Raw genomic sequence first — 9,488 nt, forward strand, 5'->3', positions numbered from 1 at the left:
CTCCTGTGGGAGGTCCTAACAGGTTTCCATTGTTTGTAGCCCATAATCTTCTTTATAAAGTTCTGTCTCACAGACAGAACATTGGGTTAAGATTGTTGAAGGGTGACATGATAACATCGCTGCTGAAGGACTGCTACACTACAAACCTTCAATAAATTCTTCTCCCCACAAGAACTGGTCAAGCTTACTTATTTTATGTATTGGAGAAATCCAATACATTGGCGAGCCACTGAAACCACTGCTCGGCATCACCAAAATCTAACAGGGGGCACTCGGATTTGAACCGAGGACCTCTTGATCTGCAGTCAAATGCTCTACCACTGAGCTATACCCCCTTTCGAAAAGCTTTTTTGCAAATTAGAAAAAAATATCTGGAATTTTCTTAAATATGTCTGTATAAGGTTAAAGACTGAAATAATTGGCTTGTACGGAACTAGGATAACAAAGATAACATGCAGATTGGGACATGCTAAAGGGGGCACTCGGATTTGAACCGAGGACCTCTTGATCTGCAGTCAAATGCACTACCACTGAGCTATACCCCCCTTCAAAAAAACGTTTCAAATAAGAAAAAAAAATTCTGGAATTTTCTTAAATTCGTCTGTATAAGGTTAAAGAATGAAGTAATTGGCTAGTTGGAAACTAGCATAACACCAAAGATAACGTGCAGATTGGGACATGCTAAAGGGGGCACTTGGATTTGAACCAAGGACCTCTTGATCTGCAGTCAAATGCTCTACCACTGAGCTATACCCCCTTTCGAAAAGCTTTTTTGCAAATTAGAAAAAAATATCTGGAATTTTCTTAAATTTGTCTGTATAAGGTTAAAGACTGAAATAATTGGCTTGTACGGAACTAGGATAACAAAGATAACATGCAGATTGGGACATGCTAAAGGGGGCACTCGGATTTGAACCGACGACCTCTTGATCTGCAGTCAAATGCTCTACCACTGAGCTATACCGCCTACCGAAAAGCTTTTTTCAAATAAGAAAAATATATCTTGAATTTTCTTAAATTTGTCTGTAATTGGCTAGTTGGAAACTAGCATAACACCAAATTTTCAAAAAAAACTTTTCAAATAAGAAAAAAAAATTCTGGAATTTTCTTAAATTCGTCTGTATAAGGTTAAAGAATGAAGTAATTGGCTAGTTGGAAACTAGCATAACACCAAAGATAACGTGCAGATTGGGACATGCTAAAGGGGGCACTCAGACTTGAACCAAGGACCTCTTGATCTGCATTCAAATGCTCTACCACTGAGCTAAACCCCGTTTCGGAGAACATGTTTGAAATTGAGAAAATAAATATATAACAATATTTCTCAAAAACACCAGAATATTGTAAACGAATGAAGTGATTGGCTAGTTGGAAACTAGCATAACAGTGCCAAAGATCGCACTCAGCCATGCTAAAGGGCGCACTCGGACTTGAACCGAGGACCTCTTGATCTGCAGTCAAATGCTCTACCACTGAGCTATACCCCCTTTCACAAAGCTTTTTTGCAAATTAGAAAAAAATATCTGGAATTTTCTTAAATTTTTCTGTATAAGGTTAAAGACTGAAATAATTGGCTTGTACGGAACTAGCATAACAACAAAGATAACATGCAGATTGGGACATGCTAAAGGGGGCACTCGGATTTGAACCGAGGACCTCTTGATCTGCAGTCAAATGCTCTACCACTGAGCTATACCCCCCTTCAAAAAATCTTTTCAAATAAGAAAAACAAATTCTGGAATTTTCTTAAATTCGTCTGTATAAGGTTAAAGAATTAAGTAATTGGCTTGTACGAAACTAGCATAACACCAAAGATAACATGCAGATTGGGGCATGCTAAAGGGGGCACTCGGATTTGAACCGAGGACCTCTTGATTGTGCAGTCAAATGCTCTACCACTGAGCTATACCCCCTTTCGAAAAGCTTTTTTGCAAATTAGAAACAAATATCTGGAATTTTCTTAAATTTGTCTGTATAAGGTTAAAGACTGAAATAATTGGCTTGTACGGAACTAGGATAACAACAAAGATAACATGCAGGTTGGGACATGCTGAAGGGGGCACTCGGATTTGAACCGAGGACCTCTTGATCTGCAGTCAAATGCTCTACCACTGAGCTATACCCCCTTCCGAAAAGCTTTTTTCAAATAAGAAAAATATATCTTGAATTTTCTTAAATTTGTCTGTAATTGGCTAGTTGGAAACTAGCATAACACCAAATTTTCAAAAAAAACTTTTCAAATAAGAAAAAAAAATTCTGGAATTTTCTTAAATTCGTCTGTATAAGCTTAAAGAATTAAGTAATTGGCTTGTACGAAACTAGCATAACACCAAAGATAACATGCAGATTGGGGCATGCTAAAGGGGGCACTCGGATTTGAACCAAGGACCTCTTGATCTGCAGTCAAATGCTCTACCACTGAGCTATACCCCCTTTCTAAAAGATTTTTTCAAATAAGATAAAATATCTGGAATTTTCTTAAATTCGTCTGTATAAGGTTAAAGAATGAAGTAATTGGCTAGTTGGAAACTAGCATAACACCAAAGATAACGTGCAGATTGGGACATGCTAAAGGGGGCACTCGGATTTGAACCGAGGACCTCTTGATCTGCAGTCAAATGCTCTACCACTGAGCTATACCCCCTTTCTAAAAGATTTTTTCAAATAAGAAAAAATATCTGGAATTTTCTTAAATTCGTCTGTATAAGGTTAAAGAATTAAGTAATTGGCTTGTACGAAACTAGCATAACACCAAAGATAACATGCAGATTGGGGCATGCTAAAGGGGGCACTCGGATTTGAACCAAGGACCTCTTGATCTGCAGTCAAATGCTCTACCACTGAGCTATACCCCCTTTCTAAAAGATTTTTTCAAATAAGAAAAAATATCTGGAATTTTCTTAAATTTGTCTGTATAAGGTTAAAGAATGAAGTAATTGGCTAGTTGGAAACTAGCATAACACTAAAGATAACGTGCAGATTGGGACATGCTAAAGGGGGCACTCGGATTTGAACCGAGGACCTCTTGATCTGCAGTCAAATGCTCTACCACTGAGCTATACCCCCCTTCAAAAAATCTTTTCAAATAAGAAAAACAAATTCTGGAATTTTCTTAAATTCGTCTGTATAAGGTTAAAGAATTAAGTAATTGGCTTGTACGAAACTAGCATAACACCAAAGATAACATGCAGATTGGGGCATGCTAAAGAGGGCACTCGGGTTTGAACCGAGGACCTCTTGAGCTGCAGTCAAATGCTCTGCCACTGAGCTATACCCCCTTTCACAAAGCTTTTTTGCAAATTAGAAAAAAATATCTGGAATTTTCTTAAATTTGTCTGTATAAGGTTAAAGACTGAAATAATTGGCTTGTACGGAACTAGCATAACAACAAAGATAACATGCAGATTGGGACATGCTAAAGGGGGCACTCGGATTTGAACCGAGGACCTCTTGATCTGCAGTCAAATGCTCTACCAAAGAGCTATACCCCCTTTCAAAAAAACGCTTCAAATAAGAAAAAAAAATTCTGGAATTTTCTTAAATTCGTCTGTATAAGGTTAAATAATGAAGTATTTGGCTAGTTGGAAACTAGCATAACACCAAAGATAACGTGCAGATTGGGACATGCTAAAGGGGGCACTCGGATTTGAACCAAGGACCTCTTGATCTGCAGTCAAATGCTCTACCACTGAGCTATACCCCCTTTCTAAAAGATTTTTTCAAATAAGAAAAAATATCTGGAATTTTCTTAAATTCGTCTGTATAAGGTTAAAGAATGAAGTAATTTTCTAGTTGGAAACTAGCATAACACCAAAGATAACGTGCAGATTGGGACATGCTAAAGGGGGCACTCGGATTTGAACCGAGGACCTCTTGATCTGCAGTCAAATGCTCTACCACTGAGCTATACCCCCCTTCAAAATAACTTTTCAAATAAGAAAAACAAATTCTGGAATTTTCTTAAATTCGTCTGTATAAGGTTAAAGAATTAAGTAATTGGCTTGTACGAACCTAGCATAACACCAAAGATAACATGCAGATTGGGGCATGCAAAAGAGGGCACTTGGATTTGAACCGAGGACCTCTTGATCCGCAGTCAAATGCTCTACCACTGAGCTATACCCCCTTTCACAAAGCTTTTTTGCAAATTAGAAAAAAATATCTGGAATTTTCTTAAATTTGTCTGTATAAGGTTAAAGACTGAAATAATTGGCTTGTACGGAACTAGCATAACAACAAAGATAACATGCAGATTGGGACATGCTAAAGGGGGCACTCGGATTTGAACCGAGGACCTCTTGATCTGCAGTCAAATGCTCTACCACTGAGCTATACCCCCCTTCAAAAAAACGTTTCAAATAAGAAAAAAAAATTCTGGAATTTTCTTAAATTCGTCTGTATAAGGTTAAAGAATGAAGTATTTGGCTAGTTGGAAACTAGCATAACACCAAAGACAACGTGCAGATTGGGACATGCTAAAGGGGGCACTCGGATTTGAACCAAGGACCTCTTGATCTGCAGTCAAATGCTCTACCAATGAGCTATACCCCCTTTCTAAAAGATTTTTTCAAATAAGAAAAAATATCTGGAATTTTCTTAAATTCGTCTGTATAAGGTTAAAGAATGAAGTAATTTTCTAGTTGGAAACTAGCATAACACCAAAGATAACGTGCAGATTGGGACATGCTAAAGGGGGCACTCAGATTTGAACCGAGGACCTCTTGATCTGCAGTCAAATGCTCTACCACTGAGCTATACCCCCCTTCAAAAAATCTTTTCAAATAAGAAAAACAAATTCTGGAATTTTCTTAAATTCGTCTGTATAAGGTTAAAGAATTAAGTAATTGGCTTGTACGAAACTAGCATAACACCAAAGATAACATGCAGATTGGGGCATGCTAAAGGGGGCACTCGGATTTGAACCAAGGACCTCTTGATCTGCAGTCAAATGCTCTACCACTGAGCTATACCCCCTTTCTAAAAGATTTTTTCAAATAAGAAAAAATATCTGGAATTTTCTTAAATTTGTCTGTATAAGGTTAAAGAATGAAGTAATTGGCTAGTTGGAAACTAGCATAACACTAAAGATAACGTGCAGATTGGGACATGCTAAAGGGGGCACTCGGATTTGAACCGAGGACCTCTTGATCTGCAGTCAAATGCTCTACCACTGAGCTATACCCCCCTTCAAAAAATCTTTTCAAATAAGAAAAACAAATTCTGGAATTTTCTTAAATTCGTCTGTATAAGGTTAAAGAATTAAGTAATTGGCTTGTACGAAACTAGCATAACACCAAAGATAACATGCAGATTGGGGCATGCTAAAGAGGGCACTTGGATTTGAACCGAGGACCTCATGATCCGCAGTCAAATGCTCTACCACTGAGCTATACCCCCTTTCACAAAGCTTTTTTGCAAATTAGAAAAAAATATCTGGAATTTTCTTAAATTTGTCTGTATAAGGTTAAAGACTGAAATAATTGGCTTGTACGGAACTAGCATAACATGCAGATTGGGACATGCTAAAGGGGGCACTCGGATTTGAACCGAGGACCTCTTGATCTGCAGTCAAATGCTCTACCACTGAGCTATACCCCCTTTCGAAAAAGCTTTTTTCAAATAAGAAAAACAAATTCTGGAATTTTCTTAAATTCGTCTGTATAAGCTTAAAGAATTAAATAATTGGCTTGTACGAAACTAGCATAACACCAAAGATAACATGCAGATTGGGGCATGCTAAAGGGGGCACTCGCATTTGAACCAAGGACCTCTTGATCTGCAGTCAAATGCTCTACCACTGAGCTATACCCCCTTTCTAAAAGATTTTTTCAAATAAGATAAAATATCTGGAATTTTCTTAAATTCGTCTGTATAAGGTTAAAGAATGAAGTAATTGGCTAGTTGGAAACTAGCATAACACCAAAGATAACGTGCAGATTGGGACATGCTAAAGGGGGCACTCGGATTTGAACCGAGGACCTCTTGATCTGCAGTCAAATGCTCTACCACTGAGCTATACCCCCTTTCTAAAAGATTTTTTCAAATAAGAAAAAATATCTGGAATTTTCTTAAATTTGTCTGTATAAGGTTAAAGACTGAAATAATTGGCTTGTACGGAACTAGCATAACATGCAGATTGGGACATGCTAAAGGGGGCACTCGGATTTGAACCGAGGACCTCTTGATCTGCAGTCAAATGCTCTACCACTGAGCTATACCCCCTTTCGAAAAAGCTTTTTTCAAATAAGAAAAACAAATTCTGGAATTTTCTTAAATTCGTCTGTATAAGCTTAAAGAATTAAATAATTGGCTTGTACGAAACTAGCATAACACCAAAGATAACATGCAGATTGGGGCATGCTAAAGGGGGCACTCGCATTTGAACCAAGGACCTCTTGATCTGCAGTCAAATGCTCTACCACTGAGCTATACCCCCTTTCTAAAAGATTTTTTCAAATAAGATAAAATATCTGGAATTTTCTTAAATTCGTCTGTATAAGGTTAAAGAATGAAGTAATTGGCTAGTTGGAAACTAGCATAACACCAAAGATAACGTGCAGATTGGGACATGCTAAAGGGGGCACTCGGATTTGAACCGAGGACCTCTTGATCTGCAGTCAAATGCTCTACCACTGAGCTATACCCCCCTTCAAAAAATCTTTTCAAATAAGAAAAACAAATTCTGGAATTTTCTTAAATTCGTCTGTATAAGGTTAAAGAATTAAGTATTTGGCTTGTACGAAACTAGCATAACACCAAAGATAACGTGCAGATTGGGACATGCTAAAGGGGGCACTTGGATTTGAACCGAGGACCTCTTGATCTGCAGTCAAATGCTCTACCACTGAGCTATACCCCCTTTCACAAAGCTTTTTTGCAAATTAGAAAAAAATATCTGGAATTTTCTTAAATTTGTCTGTATAAGGTTAAAGACTGAAATAATTGGCTTGTACGGAACTAGCATAACAACAAAGATAACATGCAGATTGGGACATGCTAAAGGAGGCGCTTGGATTTGAACCGAGGACCTCTTGATCTGCAGTCAAATGCTCTACCACTGAGCTATACCCCCCTTCAAAAAATCTTTTCAAATAAGAAAAACAAATTCTGGAATTTTCTTAATTTCGTCTGTATAAGGTTAAAGAATTAAGTAATTGGCTAGTTGGAAACTAGCATAACACCAAAGATAACATGTAGATTGGGACATGCTAAAGGGGGCACTCGGATTTGAACCGAGGACCTCTTGATCTGCAGTCAAATGCTCTACCACTGAGCTATACCCCCCTTCAAAAAAACGTTTCAAATAAGAAAAAAAAATTCTGGAATTTTCTTAAATTCGTCTGTATAAGGTTAAAGAATGAAGTAATTGGCTAGTTGGAAACTAGCATAACACCAAAGAAAACGTGCAGATTGGGACATGCTAAAGGGGTCACTCGGATTTGAACCAAGGACCTCTTGATCTGCAGTCAAATGCTCTACCACTGAGCTATACCCCCTTTCTAAAAGATTTTTTCAAATAAGAAAAAATATCTGGAATTTTCTTAAATTCGTCTGTATAAGGTTAAAGAATGAAGTAATTGGCTTGTTGGAAACTAGCATAACACCAAAGATAACATGCAGATTGGGGCATGCTAAAGGGGGCACTCGGGTTTGAACCGAGGACCTCTTGATCTGCAGTCAAATGCTCTACCACTGAGCTATACCCCCTTTCAAAAAAGCTTTTTTCAAATAAGAAAAACAAATTCTGGAATTTTCTTAAATTCGTCTGTATAAGGTTAAAGAATTAAGTAATTGGCTTATACGAAACTAGCATAACACCAAAGATAACATGCAGATTGGGGCATGCTAAAGGGGGCACTCGGATTTGAACCGAGGACCTCTTGATCTGCAGTCAAATGCTCTACCACTGAGCTATACCCCCTTCCGAAAAGCTTTTTTCAAATAAGAAAAATATATCTTGAATTTTCTTAAATTTGTCTGTAATTGGCTAGTTGGAAACTAGCGTAACACCAAATTTTCAAAAAAAACTTTTCAAATAAGAAAAAAAAATTCTGGAATTTTCTTAAATTCGTCTGTATAAGCTTAAAGAATTAAGTAATTGGCTTGTACGAAACTAGCATAACACCAAAGATAACATGCAGATTGGGGCATGCTAAAGGGGGCACTCGGATTTGAACCAAGGACCTCTTGATCTGCAGTCAAATGCTCTACCACTGAGCTATACCCCCTTTCTAAAAGATTTTTTCAAATAAGATAAAATATCTGGAATTTTCTTAAATTCGTCTGTATAAGGTTAAAGAATGAAGTAATTGGCTAGTTGGAAACTAGCATAACACCAAAGATAACGTGCAGATTGGGACATGCTAAAGGGGGCACTCGGATTTGAACCGAGGACCTCTTGATCTGCAGTCAAATGCTCTACCACTGAGCTATACCCCCTTTCTAAAAGATTTTTTCAAATAAGAAAAAATATCTGGAATTTTCTTAAATTCGTCTGTATAAGGTTAAAGAATTAAGTAATTGGCTTGTACGAAACTAGCATAACACCAAAGATAACATGCAGATTGGGGCATGCTAAAGGGGGCACTCGGATTTGAACCAAGGACCTCTTGATCTGCAGTCAAATGCTCTACCACTGAGCTATACCCCCTTTCTAAAAGATTTTTTCAAATAAGAAAAAATATCTGGAATTTTCTTAAATTCGTCTGTAATTGGCTAGTTGGAAACTAGCATAACACCAAATTTTCAAAAAAAACTTTTCAAATAAGAAAAAAAAATTCTGGAATTTTCTTAAATTCGTCTGTATAAGCTTAAAGAATTAAGTAATTGGCTTGTACGAAACTAGCATAACACCAAAGATAACATGCAGATTGGGGCATGCTAAAGGGGGCACTCGGATTTGAACCAAGGACCTCTTGATCTGCAGTCAAATGCTCTACCACTGAGCTATACCCCCTTTCTAAAAGATTTTTTCAAATAAGATAAAATATCTGGAATTTTCTTAAATTCGTCTGTATAAGGTTAAAGAATGAAGTAATTGGCTAGTTGGAAACTAGCATAACACCAAAGATAACGTGCAGATTGGGACATGCTAAAGGGGGCACTCGGATTTGATCCGAGGACCTCTTGATCTGCAGTCAAATGCTCTACCACTGAGCTATACCCCCTTTCTCAAAGATTTTTTCAAATAAGAAAAAATATCTGGAATTTTCTTAAATTCGTCTGTATAAGGTTAAAGAATTAAGTAATTGGCTTGTACGAAACTAGCATAACACCAAAGATAACATGCAGATTGGGGCATGCTAAAGGGGGCACTCGGATTTGAACCGAGGACCTCTTGATCTGCAGTCAAATGCTCTACCACTGAGCTATACCCCCTTTCTAAAAGATTTTTTCAAATAAGAAAAAATATCTGGAATTTTCTTAAATTCGTCTGTATATGGTTAAAGAATTAAGTAATTGGCTTGTACGAAACTAGCATAACACTA

At 37.4% G+C, this 9,488-nt stretch overlaps 40 non-coding genes across 40 annotated transcripts; all 40 read right to left on the bottom strand.

Annotated features, from left to right (window-relative positions):
- Positions 1-263: 263 nt before the first annotated feature.
- Positions 264-335, bottom strand: trnac-gca (transfer RNA cysteine (anticodon GCA)). The gene has a single exon. It is a non-coding gene; the product is annotated as a tRNA-Cys (tRNA).
- Positions 336-473: 138 nt separating this feature from the next.
- trnac-gca (transfer RNA cysteine (anticodon GCA)) lies at positions 474-545 on the bottom strand. Its single transcript has one exon. It is a non-coding gene; the product is annotated as a tRNA-Cys (tRNA).
- Positions 546-685: 140 nt separating this feature from the next.
- Positions 686-757, bottom strand: trnac-gca (transfer RNA cysteine (anticodon GCA)). Its single transcript has one exon. It is a non-coding gene; the product is annotated as a tRNA-Cys (tRNA).
- Positions 758-895: 138 nt separating this feature from the next.
- trnac-gca (transfer RNA cysteine (anticodon GCA)) lies at positions 896-967 on the bottom strand. Its single transcript has one exon. It is a non-coding gene; the product is annotated as a tRNA-Cys (tRNA).
- Positions 968-1,415: 448 nt separating this feature from the next.
- On the bottom strand, positions 1,416-1,487 carry trnac-gca (transfer RNA cysteine (anticodon GCA)). The gene has a single exon. It is a non-coding gene; the product is annotated as a tRNA-Cys (tRNA).
- A 141-nt stretch (positions 1,488-1,628) lies between these two features.
- On the bottom strand, positions 1,629-1,700 carry trnac-gca (transfer RNA cysteine (anticodon GCA)). Its single transcript has one exon. It is a non-coding gene; the product is annotated as a tRNA-Cys (tRNA).
- Positions 1,701-2,054: 354 nt separating this feature from the next.
- trnac-gca (transfer RNA cysteine (anticodon GCA)) lies at positions 2,055-2,126 on the bottom strand. Its single transcript has one exon. It is a non-coding gene; the product is annotated as a tRNA-Cys (tRNA).
- A 235-nt stretch (positions 2,127-2,361) lies between these two features.
- Positions 2,362-2,433, bottom strand: trnac-gca (transfer RNA cysteine (anticodon GCA)). Its single transcript has one exon. It is a non-coding gene; the product is annotated as a tRNA-Cys (tRNA).
- Positions 2,434-2,572: 139 nt separating this feature from the next.
- On the bottom strand, positions 2,573-2,644 carry trnac-gca (transfer RNA cysteine (anticodon GCA)). The gene has a single exon. It is a non-coding gene; the product is annotated as a tRNA-Cys (tRNA).
- A 139-nt stretch (positions 2,645-2,783) lies between these two features.
- Positions 2,784-2,855, bottom strand: trnac-gca (transfer RNA cysteine (anticodon GCA)). Its single transcript has one exon. It is a non-coding gene; the product is annotated as a tRNA-Cys (tRNA).
- Positions 2,856-2,994: 139 nt separating this feature from the next.
- On the bottom strand, positions 2,995-3,066 carry trnac-gca (transfer RNA cysteine (anticodon GCA)). The gene has a single exon. It is a non-coding gene; the product is annotated as a tRNA-Cys (tRNA).
- A 140-nt stretch (positions 3,067-3,206) lies between these two features.
- On the bottom strand, positions 3,207-3,278 carry trnac-gca (transfer RNA cysteine (anticodon GCA)). Its single transcript has one exon. It is a non-coding gene; the product is annotated as a tRNA-Cys (tRNA).
- A 141-nt stretch (positions 3,279-3,419) lies between these two features.
- trnac-gca (transfer RNA cysteine (anticodon GCA)) lies at positions 3,420-3,491 on the bottom strand. The gene has a single exon. It is a non-coding gene; the product is annotated as a tRNA-Cys (tRNA).
- Positions 3,492-3,631: 140 nt separating this feature from the next.
- On the bottom strand, positions 3,632-3,703 carry trnac-gca (transfer RNA cysteine (anticodon GCA)). Its single transcript has one exon. It is a non-coding gene; the product is annotated as a tRNA-Cys (tRNA).
- Positions 3,704-3,842: 139 nt separating this feature from the next.
- Positions 3,843-3,914, bottom strand: trnac-gca (transfer RNA cysteine (anticodon GCA)). The gene has a single exon. It is a non-coding gene; the product is annotated as a tRNA-Cys (tRNA).
- Positions 3,915-4,054: 140 nt separating this feature from the next.
- Positions 4,055-4,126, bottom strand: trnar-gcg (transfer RNA arginine (anticodon GCG)). The gene has a single exon. It is a non-coding gene; the product is annotated as a tRNA-Arg (tRNA).
- Positions 4,127-4,267: 141 nt separating this feature from the next.
- trnac-gca (transfer RNA cysteine (anticodon GCA)) lies at positions 4,268-4,339 on the bottom strand. Its single transcript has one exon. It is a non-coding gene; the product is annotated as a tRNA-Cys (tRNA).
- A 140-nt stretch (positions 4,340-4,479) lies between these two features.
- trnac-gca (transfer RNA cysteine (anticodon GCA)) lies at positions 4,480-4,551 on the bottom strand. Its single transcript has one exon. It is a non-coding gene; the product is annotated as a tRNA-Cys (tRNA).
- A 139-nt stretch (positions 4,552-4,690) lies between these two features.
- Positions 4,691-4,762, bottom strand: trnac-gca (transfer RNA cysteine (anticodon GCA)). The gene has a single exon. It is a non-coding gene; the product is annotated as a tRNA-Cys (tRNA).
- Positions 4,763-4,902: 140 nt separating this feature from the next.
- On the bottom strand, positions 4,903-4,974 carry trnac-gca (transfer RNA cysteine (anticodon GCA)). Its single transcript has one exon. It is a non-coding gene; the product is annotated as a tRNA-Cys (tRNA).
- A 139-nt stretch (positions 4,975-5,113) lies between these two features.
- On the bottom strand, positions 5,114-5,185 carry trnac-gca (transfer RNA cysteine (anticodon GCA)). The gene has a single exon. It is a non-coding gene; the product is annotated as a tRNA-Cys (tRNA).
- A 140-nt stretch (positions 5,186-5,325) lies between these two features.
- trnar-gcg (transfer RNA arginine (anticodon GCG)) lies at positions 5,326-5,397 on the bottom strand. The gene has a single exon. It is a non-coding gene; the product is annotated as a tRNA-Arg (tRNA).
- Positions 5,398-5,526: 129 nt separating this feature from the next.
- On the bottom strand, positions 5,527-5,598 carry trnac-gca (transfer RNA cysteine (anticodon GCA)). The gene has a single exon. It is a non-coding gene; the product is annotated as a tRNA-Cys (tRNA).
- A 142-nt stretch (positions 5,599-5,740) lies between these two features.
- trnac-gca (transfer RNA cysteine (anticodon GCA)) lies at positions 5,741-5,812 on the bottom strand. Its single transcript has one exon. It is a non-coding gene; the product is annotated as a tRNA-Cys (tRNA).
- Positions 5,813-5,951: 139 nt separating this feature from the next.
- trnac-gca (transfer RNA cysteine (anticodon GCA)) lies at positions 5,952-6,023 on the bottom strand. The gene has a single exon. It is a non-coding gene; the product is annotated as a tRNA-Cys (tRNA).
- A 127-nt stretch (positions 6,024-6,150) lies between these two features.
- Positions 6,151-6,222, bottom strand: trnac-gca (transfer RNA cysteine (anticodon GCA)). The gene has a single exon. It is a non-coding gene; the product is annotated as a tRNA-Cys (tRNA).
- A 142-nt stretch (positions 6,223-6,364) lies between these two features.
- Positions 6,365-6,436, bottom strand: trnac-gca (transfer RNA cysteine (anticodon GCA)). The gene has a single exon. It is a non-coding gene; the product is annotated as a tRNA-Cys (tRNA).
- Positions 6,437-6,575: 139 nt separating this feature from the next.
- trnac-gca (transfer RNA cysteine (anticodon GCA)) lies at positions 6,576-6,647 on the bottom strand. Its single transcript has one exon. It is a non-coding gene; the product is annotated as a tRNA-Cys (tRNA).
- A 140-nt stretch (positions 6,648-6,787) lies between these two features.
- Positions 6,788-6,859, bottom strand: trnac-gca (transfer RNA cysteine (anticodon GCA)). Its single transcript has one exon. It is a non-coding gene; the product is annotated as a tRNA-Cys (tRNA).
- Positions 6,860-7,000: 141 nt separating this feature from the next.
- On the bottom strand, positions 7,001-7,072 carry trnac-gca (transfer RNA cysteine (anticodon GCA)). The gene has a single exon. It is a non-coding gene; the product is annotated as a tRNA-Cys (tRNA).
- Positions 7,073-7,212: 140 nt separating this feature from the next.
- On the bottom strand, positions 7,213-7,284 carry trnac-gca (transfer RNA cysteine (anticodon GCA)). The gene has a single exon. It is a non-coding gene; the product is annotated as a tRNA-Cys (tRNA).
- Positions 7,285-7,424: 140 nt separating this feature from the next.
- trnac-gca (transfer RNA cysteine (anticodon GCA)) lies at positions 7,425-7,496 on the bottom strand. The gene has a single exon. It is a non-coding gene; the product is annotated as a tRNA-Cys (tRNA).
- A 139-nt stretch (positions 7,497-7,635) lies between these two features.
- Positions 7,636-7,707, bottom strand: trnac-gca (transfer RNA cysteine (anticodon GCA)). Its single transcript has one exon. It is a non-coding gene; the product is annotated as a tRNA-Cys (tRNA).
- A 142-nt stretch (positions 7,708-7,849) lies between these two features.
- On the bottom strand, positions 7,850-7,921 carry trnac-gca (transfer RNA cysteine (anticodon GCA)). Its single transcript has one exon. It is a non-coding gene; the product is annotated as a tRNA-Cys (tRNA).
- Positions 7,922-8,156: 235 nt separating this feature from the next.
- Positions 8,157-8,228, bottom strand: trnac-gca (transfer RNA cysteine (anticodon GCA)). Its single transcript has one exon. It is a non-coding gene; the product is annotated as a tRNA-Cys (tRNA).
- Positions 8,229-8,367: 139 nt separating this feature from the next.
- Positions 8,368-8,439, bottom strand: trnac-gca (transfer RNA cysteine (anticodon GCA)). Its single transcript has one exon. It is a non-coding gene; the product is annotated as a tRNA-Cys (tRNA).
- A 139-nt stretch (positions 8,440-8,578) lies between these two features.
- On the bottom strand, positions 8,579-8,650 carry trnac-gca (transfer RNA cysteine (anticodon GCA)). Its single transcript has one exon. It is a non-coding gene; the product is annotated as a tRNA-Cys (tRNA).
- Positions 8,651-8,884: 234 nt separating this feature from the next.
- On the bottom strand, positions 8,885-8,956 carry trnac-gca (transfer RNA cysteine (anticodon GCA)). Its single transcript has one exon. It is a non-coding gene; the product is annotated as a tRNA-Cys (tRNA).
- A 139-nt stretch (positions 8,957-9,095) lies between these two features.
- trnac-gca (transfer RNA cysteine (anticodon GCA)) lies at positions 9,096-9,167 on the bottom strand. Its single transcript has one exon. It is a non-coding gene; the product is annotated as a tRNA-Cys (tRNA).
- Positions 9,168-9,306: 139 nt separating this feature from the next.
- On the bottom strand, positions 9,307-9,378 carry trnac-gca (transfer RNA cysteine (anticodon GCA)). The gene has a single exon. It is a non-coding gene; the product is annotated as a tRNA-Cys (tRNA).
- Positions 9,379-9,488: the final 110 nt, after the last annotated feature.

This window comes from Pimephales promelas, chromosome 21 (genome assembly GCF_988280905.1).
Source record: "Pimephales promelas chromosome 21, fPimPro1.hap1.1, whole genome shotgun sequence".
Lineage (NCBI taxonomy): Eukaryota > Metazoa > Chordata > Actinopteri > Cypriniformes > Leuciscidae > Pimephales > Pimephales promelas.